Here is an 18,270-nt window from a genome sequence, read left to right on the forward strand (position 1 = left end):
TTCGATCTGGCACCAAGGACTCTTCCTAAAACTACTGGAAAATGGGATTGGAGGGAAAACATTTGATTTGATAAACACCATGTATAAAAACAACACATGTGCTGTAAAAATAGGGAATAGTCGAACAGAATTTTTCCCCCAAAATCAAGGAGTCAGACAAGGTTGCCCATTGAGCCCCACTCTATTTAACATCTATATAAATGAATTAGCCAAAGCATTAAATAACTCCACTGCCCCCGGCCCAACCCTGACGGACTCAGAGGTCAGATGTCTGCTCTTTGCTGATGATCTAGTCATTCTGTCAGAAACAAAAGAGGGACTACAACAGCTCCTCGACGTCGTAGAGACATTCAGTCTAACGTGGGCTCTCAAAATTAACTTAGCTAAAACAAAAATAATGATTTTTCAAAATAGATCCAGGTGTAGGGAAATAAATACATCTTCAGAGCAGGAAACCAAGTCCTCCAACACACCCACGAATACACATATCTGGGACTAAAGCTGAGTTCAACAGGGAACTGTAATGGCTGTGAATGAACTGAAAGCAAAAGCAATGAGAGTCTTCTACATGATTAAAAACACTATTCGGCATGAAATTCCAATTCAAACCTGGCTAAAAATCCTAAAAGCAATAATTGAACCCATTGCTCTGTATGGCAGCGAGATATGGGGACCTCTCAAAACCCAAGATTTCTCAAAATGGGAAAAAGAAGAAATCGAAACTCTGCATACCCAAATTAGTAAAAGCATCCTAAAAGTAAACAGAGCGACACCAAACAACTCGTGCAGAGCTGAATTAGGGCAATACCCCCTGCTGATCACTATCCAGAAAAGAGCTGTGAAGTTCTACCAGCACCTGAAGCGCAGTGACCCGAGCTCATACCAGGCTGAGGCCCTGCGGTGTCAGGAGCAGAACCGGCACCGGAGCGCAGTGACCCGAGCTCATACCAGGCTGAAGCCCTGCGGTGTCAGGAGCAGAACCGGCACCGGAGCGCAGTGACCCGAGCTCATACCAGGCTGAAGCCCTGCGGTGTCAGGAGCAGAACCGGCACCGGAGCGCAGTGACCCGAGCTCATACCAGGCTGAGGCCCTGCGGTGTCAGGAGCAGAACCGGCACCGGAGCGCAGTGACCCGAGCTCATACCAGGCTGAGGCCCTGCGGTGTCAGGAGCAGAACCGGCACCGGAGCGCAGTGACCCGAGCTCATACCAGGCTGAGGCCCTGCGGTGTCAGGAGCAGAACCGGCACCGGAGCGCAGTGACCCGAGCTCATACCAGGCTGAGGCCCTGCGGTGTCAGGAGCAGAACCGGCACCGGAGCGCAGTGACCCGAGCTCATACCAGGTTGAGGCCCTGCGGTGTCAGGAGCAGAACCGGCACCGGAGCGCAGTGACCCGAGCTCATACCAGGCTGAAGCCCTGCGGTGTCAGGAGCAGAACCGGCACCGGAGCGCAGTGACCCGAGCTCATACCAGGCTGAGGCCCTGCGGTGTCAGGAGCAGAACCGGCACCGGAGCGCAGTGACCCGAGCTCATACCAGGCTGAAGCCCTGCGGTGTCAGGAGCAGAACCGGCACCGGAGCGCAGTGACCCGAGCTCATACCAGGCTGAGGCCCTGCGGTGTCCGGAGCAGAACCGGCACCGGAGCGCACTCTCTCAGCTGATGCTGAAACTACAGCCAGACCAGCACTATCTGGCCCAACCAAATTATTAAATTACAAAAACAAAATTACATTACCTATTGGAAAGATGCTACTAAATCACAAAAGAAGATGGAACTCTATTTACTCCTGAAAAGAGACTATACACCAGCAGAATACCTGAGCTGTGTGAAAGAGCATAAAGTGACCAAGTACAGGCTGAGTGACCACGGTCTGGCTGTAGAGAGAGGTGTGTGTGTGTGTGTGTGTGTGTGTGTGTGTGTGTGTGTGTGTGTGTGTGTGTGTGTGTGTGTGTGTGTGTGTGTGTGTGTGTGTGTGTGTGACCACTGTCTGGCTGTAGAGAGAGGCCGGCACAGGCAGAGATGGCAGCCGGGAGAGCAGAGACTGTGTTCACTGTGCTCTCAGAGAGAGGTGGAGACAGAAGAACACTTCCTGATACACTGTGATCACTATCACAGCATTAGATCAGACTATTTCACTAGATTCCAAACAACTAGAACCACATTTTATGGCACTACCAAATTCAGAAAAATTAAAGCATATTCTGGGAGAGAACTCCAGCTCAATCACAACAGCAGCAAAATATGTGACAGCCTGCCACAAACTACGAGAGTCAGCCAGTGGACAAAACTAAAGTCAGAATCATCCTTATCTCGTCTGAATGTTGGTACAAATGTACAAAGGTGTTTTTTTTTTTTTTTTTTTTTTTTTTTTTTTTTAGTTGTTTATATAAATGTATTCATGCATTTGTTTACTGATTGATTTATTGAATTTATTGATTATTTGTGTATGTAATGTCCATTTATGTAATGGCCAATGCTTTGGCAATACTGTTCAAGTCATGCCAATAAAGCTCATTTGAATTTGAATTTGAATTTGATAGACAGACACATACAGACAGACAGACAGAGACAGACAGACAGACAGACAGACAGACAGACAGACAGACAGACAGAGATACAGAGACAGACAGACAAACAGAGACAGACAGACAGACAGACAGACAGATACAGAGACAGAGACAGACAGACAGACAGACAGACAGACAGACAGAGATACAGAGACAGACAGACAAAGAGACAGACAGATACAGAGACAGAGACAGACAGACAGACAGACAGACAGACATTCAGAGACAGACAGACAAACACAGATAGACAGACAGAGATACAGAGACAGACAGACAGAGATACAGAGACAGAGACAGACAGACAGACAGACAGACAGACAGACATTCAGAGACAGACAGACAAACACAGATAGACAGACAGACACAGATAGACAGATAGAGACAGACAGACAGAGACAGAGACAGACAGACAGACACAGATAGACAGACAGATAGATAGACAGATAGAGCAAGGCACATCTCACATTTTTCTAAGATCCCCAGTTTCACCAGTTTCTTTCACAAAGCTTGTGCTTTTCTGCTTCAGTGCCTGGACACTTTGTAGTCATTGAAGGAACAATGAATTATACAGTCAGTGTATCAAGACACTTACAGTGGAATGTCAGGACAAAAGTTTATGACTGTAAGCTTTAGAGAGTTTGGATGATGCAACAAGACAAAGACCCAAATCACAGAGTTGCACAAGATGAACTGCTGTGATCTGTTTATGTCACTTTCAAATGCACAGTCAAGCAACATTTACATTCATGTGAATGTCACAGAAGGCTTTAGAAAGCAGTAGAGCTTATGCAAAGGTATACTTTCACACAGAAATGTTTGGGGGAAGGAGACAGTGATTTCACATTCAGGCACAATCAAATCCCTTTTGCATATTGAAAAATGGATTACCGGCAGAGATAAGGTTATTTTGAGCATATTAAAACTTCATTATGAGCAACAAGCAGGACTACTACTATTTGTACATAATGTACAGAAGCAAAAGCAAAAAAATGACTCTGAGGAATTAAAGACATGCATCAGCTGTCAGTGAAACATATCTAGCACTTCATTTAATATATAACACCCTGCTTTATTTTCCCTCGTTTCATATTTCACGAATCATATTGCTCTAGCTACTAAACAAAACGTTTTTGTTACTCTCCAATAACCTTTGTCAAAACGCAAAGCCCATTTAGAAAGCCTCTGTTTAACAGTCAGGTCTTTCTTCTCTCAGATGATAGTTTATATTGATTTCAGTTTCGGAGGAATTCTAGTTTAGTTGTGATGTTTGATCGTTATGTATTTTTTTAACAGAGGGGCTCATTATAAACACAGAGCTCAGATCTGGAGCTGAGCGACTGTTTCCTGCTGAAGTTAATTAAGTGTAGATATCTCGCTCCACTAATTAAACTTCACTGCGGCTTAGAAGCTGGTAAGACCTTCCAAATAATGAAAAATGTAGGGAACCCCTGATGTAATTTACGGATTATTTCCCTGTCATCAGGGTGAGTTTTGAATATGAATATGTGTGATGGAACGACTGAGGATATGATACATGCTGTGTCTGAGGCGTGTGTCTGTGAAACGATTATGGAAATGATCAGCTCAGATTACGAGAGGAAGAAGATGTGTTTTGTGTTCTAGTTTGAAATGAAAAAGTGAGACGAAATGTTTCTGATACATAACGAGAAGAGATAAAGTCGGGTGAAGGTGGGCACAAGACAAAGATCAGCTTTTTATAAGCGTCTGAAAAAAACTAAAGAGGAAAGAGAGAAGTATTCATGTAGAAACATAAGACAAGTAAAATATGAATAATTAAAAGCACTGTAAATTAAAAATAATGTGCATTGTCCTATTTACCAATGGTCAATAAAGAATACTGATACAGTAAAAAGTGTTCAAAATGTGGCTTTCATTAAGGACGTATGTCATATTTCAAGGCCTTATGTCTGTGTTAACGAATTAAACTGTGATGGTGGGCTGATGGCTCAGTGTGCATTGTTATATGCTAAGTTTCATGGTACATAAAAAAAAACATTGGTTCAGTAAAAAGTTATGATTTTGTTGGGGCAGTATCATATTGTCTCATATAAAGCTTTAACGGGCAATTTAAAAAAATGGTATTGTAAAATGTACTAAAATGTCATATTTCACCAGATCAAAACACCCTTTATTAAACCACTTTGTCAGAATTAACGCATCCTTGCAGGTGGTGGAGAAATGCTTATTTTCTATTGTATTCTAACAGCATTTATTGCAAGCAGAACCAGAGAGATAAAGGAATTTAGTTATAGTCCTAAAAGAGAGGCCTACACTTCAACAAAATGACAAACGAGCTGGTTTCATGCTCGTACTAGTCAAACTACTCTAACAAAATCCAAAATTTGAGCACTTTTTAATCAGCCCAATCCACACAGCATTGAGCAATCTGACAATTTCACGGTGCAGTTTCTTGGCCGTCACAGATGATGTGTTAAAGTGGCCATAAGGCCATGATATTAGAGGTATACTGCCCTAACGAAAGCCAAATTTTAGATCTTTATTAATTCATGTATATCCACTGCTCTTGTTTTATTTATAGTAAAATGGCAGTGATGCAAAAAGGAAATAGGTTATAGTACTGTAAAGTATTCCACTGAAGGCAAGTTGTAGAGAGAACCCAAGTGCCCAATCGCCCAACATGAAACATAACAAAACAAAGTCCCGGAGGACAGTCTTGTTGGTGGGCCAGGCCTGTGCAGGGGAACAGGGCTAGGACTGTGGCGGGCCTGGGCCGCAGAGTGTGGCGCTGCCGGCAGTGCAGGAAGCCAGGGCGGAGCCGGCATACCAATGGGCCAGGGAGGCTACTACTACTACTATGGCCGTTCATGTCGAGTGCAACGAACTGCTTCCCGTTTTGAGCATCTCTCTTCCAGAAATGACTTGTAGGCCTCCTGAGAGTCCCTGCGGCCGTTGTTAATTGCTGCGCGCCAGTTGGGTCTGTCATTTGCAAGTGCCTCCCAGGTCCAGGTTGATGAAAAAGGCCTGAGGATCCATCTTAATGACGTCTTTAAAACGTAGATGGGGGCGACCATGTTTGCGGGGTGCATTTGCCAGCTCGCCATATAGCAAGATTTTTGGGAGGCGGGTGTCATTCATTATATAAATATGCCCAGTTCACAAAGGATGGTGTACAGGTCACTGGAACCAGTTCTCTCAAGTATGACAGAGTTTGGCACATGGTCCTTCCAGCATACACCCAATATGGAGCGAAGGCAGCAAAAATGGAAGGCCTTGAGGCGATGTTCATGCCTCCTGTATGTTGTCCATGTCTCACTTGCATATAGTAGGCACGGGCTCCATAATCAGGTAACTACTGCCCTCCCCCAAAAAATGTTAAAAAAACGTCCAACAAGATATAGTTAATGTATTGCTCGAGGGAGAAATTAATTTTCCCCCCAGGTAATCCAGAGCGCAAGCGTTCACTTAGTCCAAACCGGAAAATGTCTTTTAAAGTCCACAAAATTTCTCCACATACGTTTCCAACGTATGGATGGAAAATTATGTCATACGGTACAATCGAATCGTCTTGAGCTAAGGAATCAGAGGAAAAAATAATGTTTCTAACCCTTACGGTTCAAAAGTTGTTAGCAAGTTGAGTGCAACTTTGGACTGTTGGTGGCGCTAGAAGGGATTGCGTTAGTGACTCCAAAATTGCTCTGGTTAATGTTCAGATTGTCCTCTATCTGTGTTCAAACTTTTTACGGTTCTATAGGCTGACACAGACTTCATGATTAAGAAGAAGAAGAAGACAAACAAATACATAAGTAATAATAATAAAAATAGTAAGAATGATAATGTATCCTCTGATAATATATCCTGTATCCATGTGTACACCAATGTCTCAAACCACAAGAATCAATATTCCTATAGGTCTGTTTTTACTCAATTAATTTTCTTCCCTATGAAAACCCTGTTTTGCCTCATTATAAAGCTGCCAGTATTGCAGCATTATACTTGAAAGATTGGATTAACCATGATGTGAAGGCAAACCAAAGTAGACATATACCTGACCAACAATCTTAACTGAATTCATTAAGTGGTAGGCTAATTGTAGGCTAATTTCAGCTTGTTCACCATTAAACGGTAGAAAAGGAAAGTTGGAGCTTGCAAGATTTCTCAGAAGGCCTTGTGAAGAGTGTTCTGAGGAAAACAGAGAATGACATTATGACTGGAACAGAGCACACATGAACAGTGGCAGTAAACAAACTCTGTCACCGGTCAGTTGTTCAATCGTGTTATCGATTGAACAGACAATCAGTTGTTTTGCGGCTAATTTCCAAGTGTGACCACTCAAAAATTAAAGCACATGTCTGCATGCAGTTTGACTTCCCATTTAACCCAATCACCGGAGACACAAAGCAATTGAAAAAAACAGCCCAGTAATCTAAATTGTGTCTCATCTTTGCCGATATAGTCTGCAACCAAAACTAAGCAATGTCAATATGAACTCCACAATTTTGCATAATTCTTCCTAAACAAAATGATCTGAGTTAGGCTATTTGCTAACATATATAGGGGGTGTTTACACAACACTGTTTTCAACTAAAAATCTAACACTTTTGAGCTGTTCATTTTCATGACAACAGTATTTTGGGAGCCTGAGAATGCACGTTTTTGAAAACGATACCGTTATCTCTCTGTAAACTACAAAAATGTGAATTTGTGAAAATGGTGCGTATTACTTGTTCAGTCTATAGCCGTGTAGCGTTTCTTTACAAGGTAACATCATCAACTACTGGCATGGCATGAATAATACAGCATTGTAGTCGTTTTCACAGATCTGTGTGAATGGGGATCATTGTCGTATGCATGCAAAACTTTTCAAACTTTTTGTGTAAATGTGCCCTTATATACTCTTACTGTATCTCAACAATTATCTCATTATTGTGTAATAAAAAAAAAGATCATGTTGATAAATCTACAGTCAGGCTATTCACTTGTGGGCTTAGATGTCATGTGACAGTCAGTCGTATCAATGATTTTCATTTATTCGTTTTCTAAAAGGGTTTCCAAGGCAAATCTGTCAAGCCTCTTAACAACTGACCTAATGTCACACTTCAGGTCAATTTAAGGACGTGTATAAACTCTCCATGAAAACACCAAACCCAAGTACACAATTTCAGATACAGTACATTAATCATTCAGAACAACTTGTGAACATGGCAGTATATTGTTTCAATGCCTATTTTACCATGATTTAACCAGTCCATTTTTTTTTTCATTAAATCAATAACTATGCAGGAAGTAATACAGTCAGGACCAATGAGCAGTACTACATTAACACTTCAGCTACTACTATTAACTAAAAGAGAAGCAAGCTTAACTAATCAGTAAGTTATATCATATTTAGGACTGATATAGTTCCTTATTGTTACGGTACGTGGTGTAGTGAAAAGCATGATGAAGAGGAATAACAGTATTTAATATAAAAACTAAGGAGACACTCACTTAAACACAACATAACATTAACGAGAACAGACGAAGTGAGGGTGAACACGGGGTAAAAACGCATGGCAAACAAAGGGAGCTGATGAGTGAATGACAAGGAACAGGTGAATGCAATGACTAATCAAACAGACTGGGGGAAACTAGGGCCCTGTTTACACGAAAACGCTCGCGGGTGAAAATGTAAAAATATGTTATCAGATGTGCCTTTCGTTTAGACGGCAACGGCATTTTAGGGGCTTAAAAACGCAAAAAAGTGAAACCACCCTCCAGAGTGGCAATCTTAAAAATGCTCCACCGTCGTGTTCCCGTCTAAAGGGTAAAAACGCAAAAGTCTGCTAAGGCACCGATCTGCTCACGCACACAGATTTATTGATTACCTAATAAGGAACCATCTCTTAAATTTGATATTACTTACTGATTATTTAAGCTTGTTTCCATATTAGTTAATAATAGTAGTTGTGGTGTTAATGTAGTGCTACTCATTAGTTCTGCATTACTTCCTGCATAGTTACTTATTAATGACATGACCTTTATTTAAAGTGTTACCAAAACTATTATCACTGAAATTTATTCAGGGTCCTTAAGTCTTACATCTGTCAAAATGCTTCTTCTGTAAGACTTTTCCCATCGTATAGTAGCAGACAGCCTTTCCAACCCCAAAGCTAACAAGGGATCAGAGGTTTTCCCTGGGTAATTTATCATCCTGTGCTCATGAAGGCAGGCAGTAGATTGATGCTCTGTGTCTAGCAAAGCAATCCGCAAATGTCACTCCAACAGCCTCTTGGAAGTTGAAAACGGAAAAATCTTTACAACGAAAAAAATAAATAAAATACAAGTCAACTTTCACTCAAATCATTATGCTGATATTTCATTTTGCAATTCAATATTTTCTATACAATATATGAGTTTAGGTTTCATTTGCATCCTATGATTTTAACTCTGCTTCCTGTGCTCCATCACCATGATGATGAATCTATACAGTTACAACAAATCTGAAGAGACCAGGATGTGATTAAGGTTCATCTTAAGCTTGATTCAAACCATTTCTGTAAGTGTACAGCAGGCTCCTGACGTGCTTTCACGCTAACAGTGTTCCTGCACATCTATACATCGAGCCCAAAGTGTAACAATAACTGTTCAAATCATCTGGCTTCAGACAGAATGATGGACTTGAATGTGCTTTTTGTCTGGCTGTCATTGCATGTAGAACTTCAATCCAGCTCAACAAATTAGTTTTTTTTTTTTTTTTTTTTTTTAAGTGTGCTATTGTAATACTTCTTTTAAACAAAAAATAAGTATACTTTCAGTCTACTTTTTATATACTTCTCAGAAATATACTTTATGTGTCAGGATTTTTAGAGGGAGGACCCAGATGCAGAAATAGCAGGGGGTGATAGTTATTAGCAACTAAAGGCACAGCACAAGAAAGGTGAGGTGGGAACAGTCCAAAAACAAAAAAAATAAAATACTGGAGCTAGCAAAGAAAAAAAAGAAAAGAAAAGGAATAAAATTCTAGAATGTTTGGAACTAGCAAACAATAAGAAACATCTATACTACAACCTTGCAGTGACCTAGAGAGAAAATACATAAAAGATTAGTTGGCAATAAAAATCTAGAGAGAAACCAAAAATAAGGCATCGGATAACTAGAGCAAAATAAAGACTGGCACTTGACTAGAATAATAAAAGAAAAAAATCTATCTATCTATCTATCTATCTATCTATCTATCTATCTATCTATCTATCTATCTATCTATCTATCTATCTATCTATCTATCTATCTACAGTATATTACAATCCAATAAACATTAGTTGAATAACTATTCATGTCATCCGAGAATTCAGTATATGTTTGACGGTAAGATAACCTTGCTTTCTGGAATACCCTGCTTAAGCACAAGACAAGCAAAGAAACAGACAAAGACAAAACAGGCAAGACTGTCAGGGCAGGACCCTGACAAACTTCTCCGAAATATACTTAAAGTTCCACTTAAGTATACTTGACTTATACTGACAGAAAGGTCTAAGTATATTTGGCCAATATATGTACTCAATCTTTTGAGTGCGATCATCAAACATTAAACAGATCAGATCATGTTGAAATGTGATCAGATGATGTTGGTTACTTGTTGATACAGATGTGATCATCATGTCACAGCCTTATTTGCTGATCTCATGAAAATCATTGATTATAGTAACCCTGTGACTCTACAGCATGAGATCCAGCAATGTTTTAATCAGATAAACTGAATGATAAAAAATTTAAGGTCCTGTGAGTTTTAGACACACACAGAGACATTAAGAATCAGTGTATGAATCTCAACAACATTGACATGCTTCATGCTGCAATGCATTCTGTGTGCATCATACAAAACATGGCTCCCAAAATGCATTGTGGCATGAAGCATGTTAACACTGTTGAGATTCATATGCTAATTTTTAATGTCTCTGTGTGTGTAAAACTCACCGGAGTTATTGCTGTCGAATCACAACAAGAATTGAAATTAATAACATATATGACCCATATAAAACTAAGACATAAGATCAGAGAATTAAGCCACACCAAGATGATTATATTCTTATCATCAAGCAACCATCATCATCATGTTTCCTCTTGCTGTTCTTGCCATAACAAACAGCCAGGTAAAAACTAGCATTTAAAAGTCAAGAGCCAAACTGCCCAACTAAAGCAAAAACTGTTTGACATAATGGTGACTTTAAACTAAACTATTGTTTTCAATAAAACATCAACATAAAACCTCTTTTAATTCTCAATAAGAAATTTTGTAGATGTATGGTAGAAATAAAGTCTATCTGGTAATAGGTGAAGGTGGAGTTGTTTAAGTTGTTTAATCTTCCTCTGCCGAGATCTTGAGAGATTTGATATCTATTATCTTCAATTGATTTTATATAAGGCTGTGGCTGGAAAACAGTTTCTGCTTGTTATCACTTAATTATCTCATTAACTCCAACACTGATTCAGTGTTACATTTAATACTCTGAGTGGTGTTTATGTCATCTGGGCTAACGCATGTGAGGTCTATATGGAAACTGCTGACAAAACTTTCTGGGTCCCAGTTAGATAGCCCTGGTCAAACCAGTTTGGGCCCCACATGGGTGTGCTGGCTGGGTATCAGTATACCTAAAAGGTCACTTGTAGCAATGTTAGTCTGTTATAGGACAACTTAGTTTGAATAAATAACACAGTCTCACCCCCAAACGTCACATACTGACGCGTCTTGACCAAACGGCAATATACGACGAAAAGGGTACCCCTAAAACGTCCGTATGTGACTATTCGGGTTATGGGTAGGTTTAGGTATGCGTTAGGGTATCGCTAAGAGGCGCTGCTGGTGCGCTTATGTCTTCGTCTCATATGGACGTTTTAGGGGTACCCTTTTCGTCGTATATTGCCGTTTGGTCAAGACGCGTCAGTATGTGACGTTTTGGGGTGAGACCGGGCTGGAATAAACGAACAGACACTGATTAGGTACTTGGTCACCTAAATTAAAAAAATAAAATTAATATTTGTGTAGTGTTAAATATTGTTATTGTTATTGTCTGCTATAGGCTATTTACTTTTTATTTATTAAATATATTCAATTGGTTGATGAAACATTTATTAAAATTAAGATACAATTTGTACAAAACGAAATTCGCTTTAAAGAAAGGTTTTCTACAAAGCAAAACTTAATGAAGTGGTAAATATCATGTCTGACAATTTACAAAACAAAACTTCATTAAGTGGTAAAAACCATGTCTCTCGATTGCAAATGTTTATTGCTAATGTTTATTATTGCAAATGTTTTACATTTGTTTCATAAATCTCATAATGATGGTACATCACTATATCATAGCTGATATTTCTATCTCAAATGATTGGCGGTCGGTCAGGGGGTAGAAACTTGGCAAAGAATCAAATACAGTTGGAAACGACGTACACCATTAATAACACAGACTGTTAACAATTGTTTTTAATTAGTATTTAAACATTCTATGATACTATGATAAAAAATGTTTGTAAAAAATATTTTTATTACACGGTTTTGGTGGTTATAGAGTTCTAATGACGGTGTTCAACTATAACCGTCAGTCTCACGGTTATATACTAACCCTCACACCCCTACTTCTAACATCCATAAATTGCCCTAACAAGACAGTTTAACAGGGTTTATTTTCTAACGATTTGCTCTCAGTCAGTAAGAGTTTCATAGAAGTCTTCCCAAAGCAGCTTTAACAGCGTCTCAAACAGACACTTCTGCGCAAAGTGAAGAGCTCAAGGACCGGCTTTTGGCACAGCTGACAAGTAAATCTCACTTTGACCCTGTCTGTCTCTTACACACACACACACAAACTCACACACACACACTGGAGTCTACAAAGAAGAAGAGGATTATTCATGTTAGAACTGAAGCAAACAAATCCAGATCAAAAGGTATCCTACTGTAGTGAACAGCACTTTCCAGGGCCCAGTTTTATGGCAGGGCCGTTCTCTGACTAAAACAGTAGAGAAAGATTTGCTATATTTCATTGGATCTTGGTGGACTAGCACAAACAAATATCCAATTTCATCAGATAAAGATGCTAGGACAACTGCCATACACCTCTTAGAGGGCAAAATGAAGACCCCTAGTACCAAACACTGGAAGTCCACAACTTCTCATTGGCCCAGAGGCAGTATCTGCCCTTCACCCTTAATGAGACTAATTTCTAAGGTTTAGGCCTGAACCACCATACAATGTTCCTTTGTACAAATTGGATGCAGCAGCAGTGACTGAAACAAATAAACAAAGGCCACTCAATTCGACACAACTTAAAATAAGTATTCTCAGTGACAGCTTTGTAGTGCATCTTACACAATTTTAGCTGTTAATGTACAAATGAATGCATGCATGACAGGTCAGTCTTTTCTCTTCATGTTTGGTGGTGGTTTAGAAAGTGAGAAATGTATTGGTAACACTTTAAGGCAGGTGTTGTGCCAAATTCAGTTTTTTTGGGGGCAGATTCAGCATGTTGAATCGTTGTTGGGCCATCGGTAAAAGAGAGAACTCTGATTGGCTCTTCAGCTCAGCGAACGGGTCAGTGCAGACAACTACAGTATATGCTTAAAATGCAGAAGTTTTCCCTTTGAGTTTTCCGTGTAAAGGTGACATCATTGTCAAAACGATCCCCATTCACACGGCTCTGGAAACGACTTAAAACTGTGTATTCTGCTGTCAGGCCATTAGATGGCGAACACTATAGATGAAACACTATAGACTGAACACGTAATACGCATGACGTCATCGTCTTCAGAGATTCGCCTTTTTGTTGTTTACACGGAGACCGTTTTTTAAAAACTTCCACTTTGAAACCCGTTTTCAAAAGTTTGCATTTTCAGGCCCCCGAAACGCCGTTGTTGTGTAAATGAACGGCCAAAACGCAAAAAAAGTTTCAAGTTTTTAATTGAAAACAGTGTCGTGTAAACAGCCCCTAAAAGCGAAAGCGATGAAAGTGAGCAAAGAAGTCAAGACGGTACAGACAGAAGACTTTTCTAATTTTACGTCATCTTACCTGAGCATTCGAATTCATAAATATTTCATTATAACATGAGACGACTGGAATGAAGAAAGTGATCAGCGTGATTGATATTCAAAATGGTAAGCAAGCGCTGCTTTTTTTACGGTTTGTATATCTGCAGTCCTAGTTTCCCTTTTTGAATGACGAAAATAGACTATTGAGATCTGCTGATATAGACAGATATTTACTTACACGCAGGTGAAGATGTTATGTGATGGTTGACAGTCGCATTTAGTCCTTTTGGTGTGTTCAAGCGCAGATTTTGTGGCCAAAACGCAGCCGACGAGAGGCAACAACGACACAGTCATAACTTTATAACAACAACGACACAGTCTAACTTTTTTCGTCGCCGCTAGTTCTTTGACGTTGGCTTGGTGTGTCAATAAAGAAACTGTACTAACTGTGTGCTTTAGATTATGCAAATGATTTCCATAGCAGAAAGAAGGGAGGACCACACTGTGTGTGTCCCCTCTGATGCCAGCAGCCAATCACAGCACTGGAATGGAGAAGTGCCAAACTGCAATCTCCTCCTCTGGAAGGAATAAACGTACCCTTTCAACAGACAAATGAAAAGAAGTTGGTTCAATAGAGAGATTATTAGTGCTCCCACTACAACGCATAGGTTAAACGTGATATTTACTAGTGCAGAGGTCTTCAACCCTGCTCCTGGAAACCCACTGTCCTGCAGAGTTTAGTTCCAACCCTAATCAAACACACCTGAAGCAGCTGATTTACAGGGCAATGGGTCTCCAGGAGCAGGATTGAAGACCTCTGTACTGATGACATTTGACTAAAAATGGCTTCAAATGCTTGGCATTAGCACTTCTGAAACAGCAGTTCTGATAACACAGCAACAGCTTGTTTCTAAGAGTAACAACCATGTTACTCAAATAACAACTCAAATAACAATATGATGCAAAGCATGATTTTGATTTTATTATTATTATTATTTTATTTTTCACTGAGGGAGTAGGTTTTGAATTCTTAAACGTGCCGAATGTTTTTATAGTAGGGTGAAATCTAGTCTGTCGAAATATCATTCAACATAGCAGGACCCTTTTAATATGTTTCTGGTCTAATTGTGAACAATCATCAGGTCATCAAATGATTGACTGACATCGCCAAGGTCTGTTCTTTTCATTCCGTGATATTGCAGAAGAAGTAAATGGGTTGCAAATAGTGTTTCATGTTGACTTCATTATTGTTTTCAGACAGTTTTTTCTCTGGTGATCTGGTGATGTATTCATGTGCTCGGATGTTGGCCCATGGCATTATAGCTGCAGATTCACAGGACAAAGAGCAACACAAACGCTGGCCTGGCAGAACACCAACACATTGCAAGCAGAGAGCAGCCGTTTGACTCCACGGTAAGACAGTCATTTGCTGAGGTAGCGCTTGACAGGAATAGATAACTGACATTTGCCCAGAGTGCAACAATGCTCAGATCCTGCTTGGATGTCAAGATTGATCGTACATCAAACATCTCTCCTCTAACTTCCATTCATCAGAGTGTCAGCCCTTTCTGTTGTTCCTTACATCTTCTTCCCAGTCTTGACCTAGATGATCCTCAATAGAGATGAATCAGGCTGTGTGTGAGGAAACCGTCCACAGACATAAGTATAGTATGATGGACATGCACTGTACGCAGCTGTCTGAGAATTAAACTGCATGAATTGGACTCGGGATTAGAGCAAGACATTTAAAATGTCTCTGAGGACACGTTAATTGCGTTGACAGATCTTGAATGAAATTATAATTATGAGTAATGAGAGTTGTTTCCAAAGAACTTTGACATTACTGATGTCAGTAATACTCTATTTATAGGTTTGCAGGCCATTCAACCTTCCATAAGAACAATGTTTGCTCTTTATCTATTACACATCAATTACACCATCACATATTAATTATATATATATATATATATATATATATATACACACACACACACACACACAGTATAATTTTAAATGCGAAAGCTGACCAATAGTATTGTTTGAAACCCAAGCATATGACTTTTTCGTATGTATAACAAAGATTTAGCCTACTAATATGTTTCATGCTTCTTTTATACAAGAAAATTGAAAGAGGAGCAAATTCAAATGTATTTTATGTGGATGAGAAGTCTTGCGGATGGTTCCAAACATGTAAGCTGTCAAAAGTGTTTCCACACTAAAGTCAGCAGTGTATTTTTTTCTGGGTTAGTCAGGTGTGCATACTGATATTGTGTTTTCCTCTGTGCACATGGCTTTACATTGTAAATGAGTGACTAAATAAAGCCACTGGCAACCATCTCTTGAGCTCTGATTAGCCGCTTTTCCACTGTCGGACCAGTGCAAGCTAACAACGTGCCATGAGGACAAAATCGAGCTGCGTTTCCTCTGTAGGGCCAGCAGCTCCCGCAGCACTACCCTAAAACACACCCTTAACACGCCTCCATGGAACAACGTCACACAACACCACCATTTCACCAGCATGGGGAAGCTAAATGACTGAAAACGAAATAGATTGCAAACTGAACATGACGTTTGGTCTTTATTGTTTAATTGCGTTGACGTTGGGACGTTGGTTCAGTTTACTTTTAATTAGCGGCAATTCGGGGGTGACAATTGCTTGAATGGTGGGTTCATTATTGTTCTTCATGAAAAATACAACAACAAAACAGTACATTGATAAAACCCGATATATTTAACTGAGAACTTTTATTAACAAAAAAAATAAGACGGCTTTATTAACAAAACGAATAAGCATGGCCTACACCATGCTGTTGTCACTCAATTTTTCAGTGACAAATTGTGAGAAAAGTTTATTAGAAAACTTTAGGAATAATTTGAAACAGTCCATGTGACACATAGTTGTCTCTCCCGTGTACTCCTCACACACATCAGCGGACACAATTAGAGGACACCACCGTTAGGAAACGACACAGGGCAACCAACTGAATGTCCAAGCAAGTGAGACAGTCTAGCTACAAACTCTTTGTCTTTGTTTCCTGAGCACAATCACAAGCAGGTAAGTAACAGAAGCAAACACACATGAATGAGGGCACAGAACATGAAACATCCACGCAACATGAATAGTGATCACCTGACAACAAGGAGTAGACACAGCTGGGGATATATAGGATTAAGGGAACGAGCGACAGGTCTGGGAGATCAGCTCATGATTGTGCACACAGTGCGGCAAGGCAACGCTGATTGCTCAAATCACGGGCTGCTAAAAATGACAGGACCATAAAAAAAGAACAGAGAAGAACCGGTGAAATACCCTGACCCATGAGAGCTATAGGCTGAATATAAATTAACAAATAACTTATGCAAAGTTTAAATAAAACACTGAAAATCAGCAAAACACTGTGGAACCAAATAAATAAGTAATGAATATAAACTTGCTTATATTACCATAGAATGTTTATTAACAAAACGAATAAGACAGCTTGGAGGCACGGCATACTCCATGCTGTAATATAAATGTTTTTTGGGTTTTTTTTGCTGCAGGTCCCATTTTGGCAGCCTCATTCTTGTTGTGCACTTGAAGGTGTGGGTGTAAATTAGATGTGTTAGCTCCGGATGTTTACAGATTTCCTTATTAATGTTTGCAGGTTCCCTATTAGCATTGGGTTGAGTCGGAACCTGACTTCATAGTGCATAAGCAATTAGACTGACAACACCCGTGCTTGAAGAGCAGGGATGTCCAGGTTGTAAAATCTGATGAAAGTAGACGGCGAGGGCCAGCCAACTGCCACACAGATATTTGCAATAGAGAATCCACTGTACCATGCCCACTGTCCAGCATCTCCTGCAGAAACTGAACTGACACGGTACCACGTTTAGTGGGGCCTAGTTTCCGAGCCAAGCACCAGCTTGAGAAAATAGACAATTTCTGGGCGTAAAGGCGCTTTGTGGAAGGGGCCCTCGCCTTTGAGATCGTTCTCATGGCGTTTTGGGGAAGGCCTGATGCTTCCTGTAGAGGGGCCACACACACAAGTTCCACAACTCCAGTTGAGGGTGCCGGATCGTCCCTCCTGCCTGGGAGAGAAGGTGTGGGCCGCAGAGCAGCTGACAGTAGCTGGACTAATTCTGGGAACCAGAAGAACTGCACATGCATCTTCCCCAATCTCACTGATGACCTGCGTAAGCAGGGCTACATGAGGGAAGGCATAAAGGCACAGATAAGGCCATTTCAGGGCCAGCACATCCATTTCCTTATAGAAGTATATTCAACAGTGGGAGTTCTCCACTTTCCTCCTGGAATGTTCTGGTAAAAGCGGGGTGATTTCGAAAGGACTAAGGCTCTGACGCAGCTATGGGTCACCTTGAGAGAGTGCTGGCCTGTGCACTATGCATGGGGTGGGATGAGGCCTTTCAAATAGAGTTGGAATGGTCGCATGTGGAGCAGGCCTAGGGGAATGACCGAGGAAGTTACCGGTTGCCTTGCTTCTGATTTTCAAGGCGCACTCTTGTAAGAGCCAAGCCTTCATTTTGTCTGAGTCGAAGAGAATGAAATCGTTGGCTGGGGAGCAGCGAGCTCTTGCCAATGGTGACCCTGAAGCCAGATGGTTGAGGAGCTGGAATCTTTGGGCACATTGCTCCTACTCCAATTTGGCTATAAGCAGCCTATTGTTGAGATAGTTGAGTATGTGGATTACCATATTTCTCAGAGGGAAGAGAGCACTTTGTA

This window comes from Scardinius erythrophthalmus (assembly GCF_964197995.2).
Source record: "Scardinius erythrophthalmus genome assembly, chromosome: 15".
Taxonomy (NCBI): Eukaryota; Metazoa; Chordata; class Actinopteri; order Cypriniformes; family Leuciscidae; genus Scardinius; species Scardinius erythrophthalmus.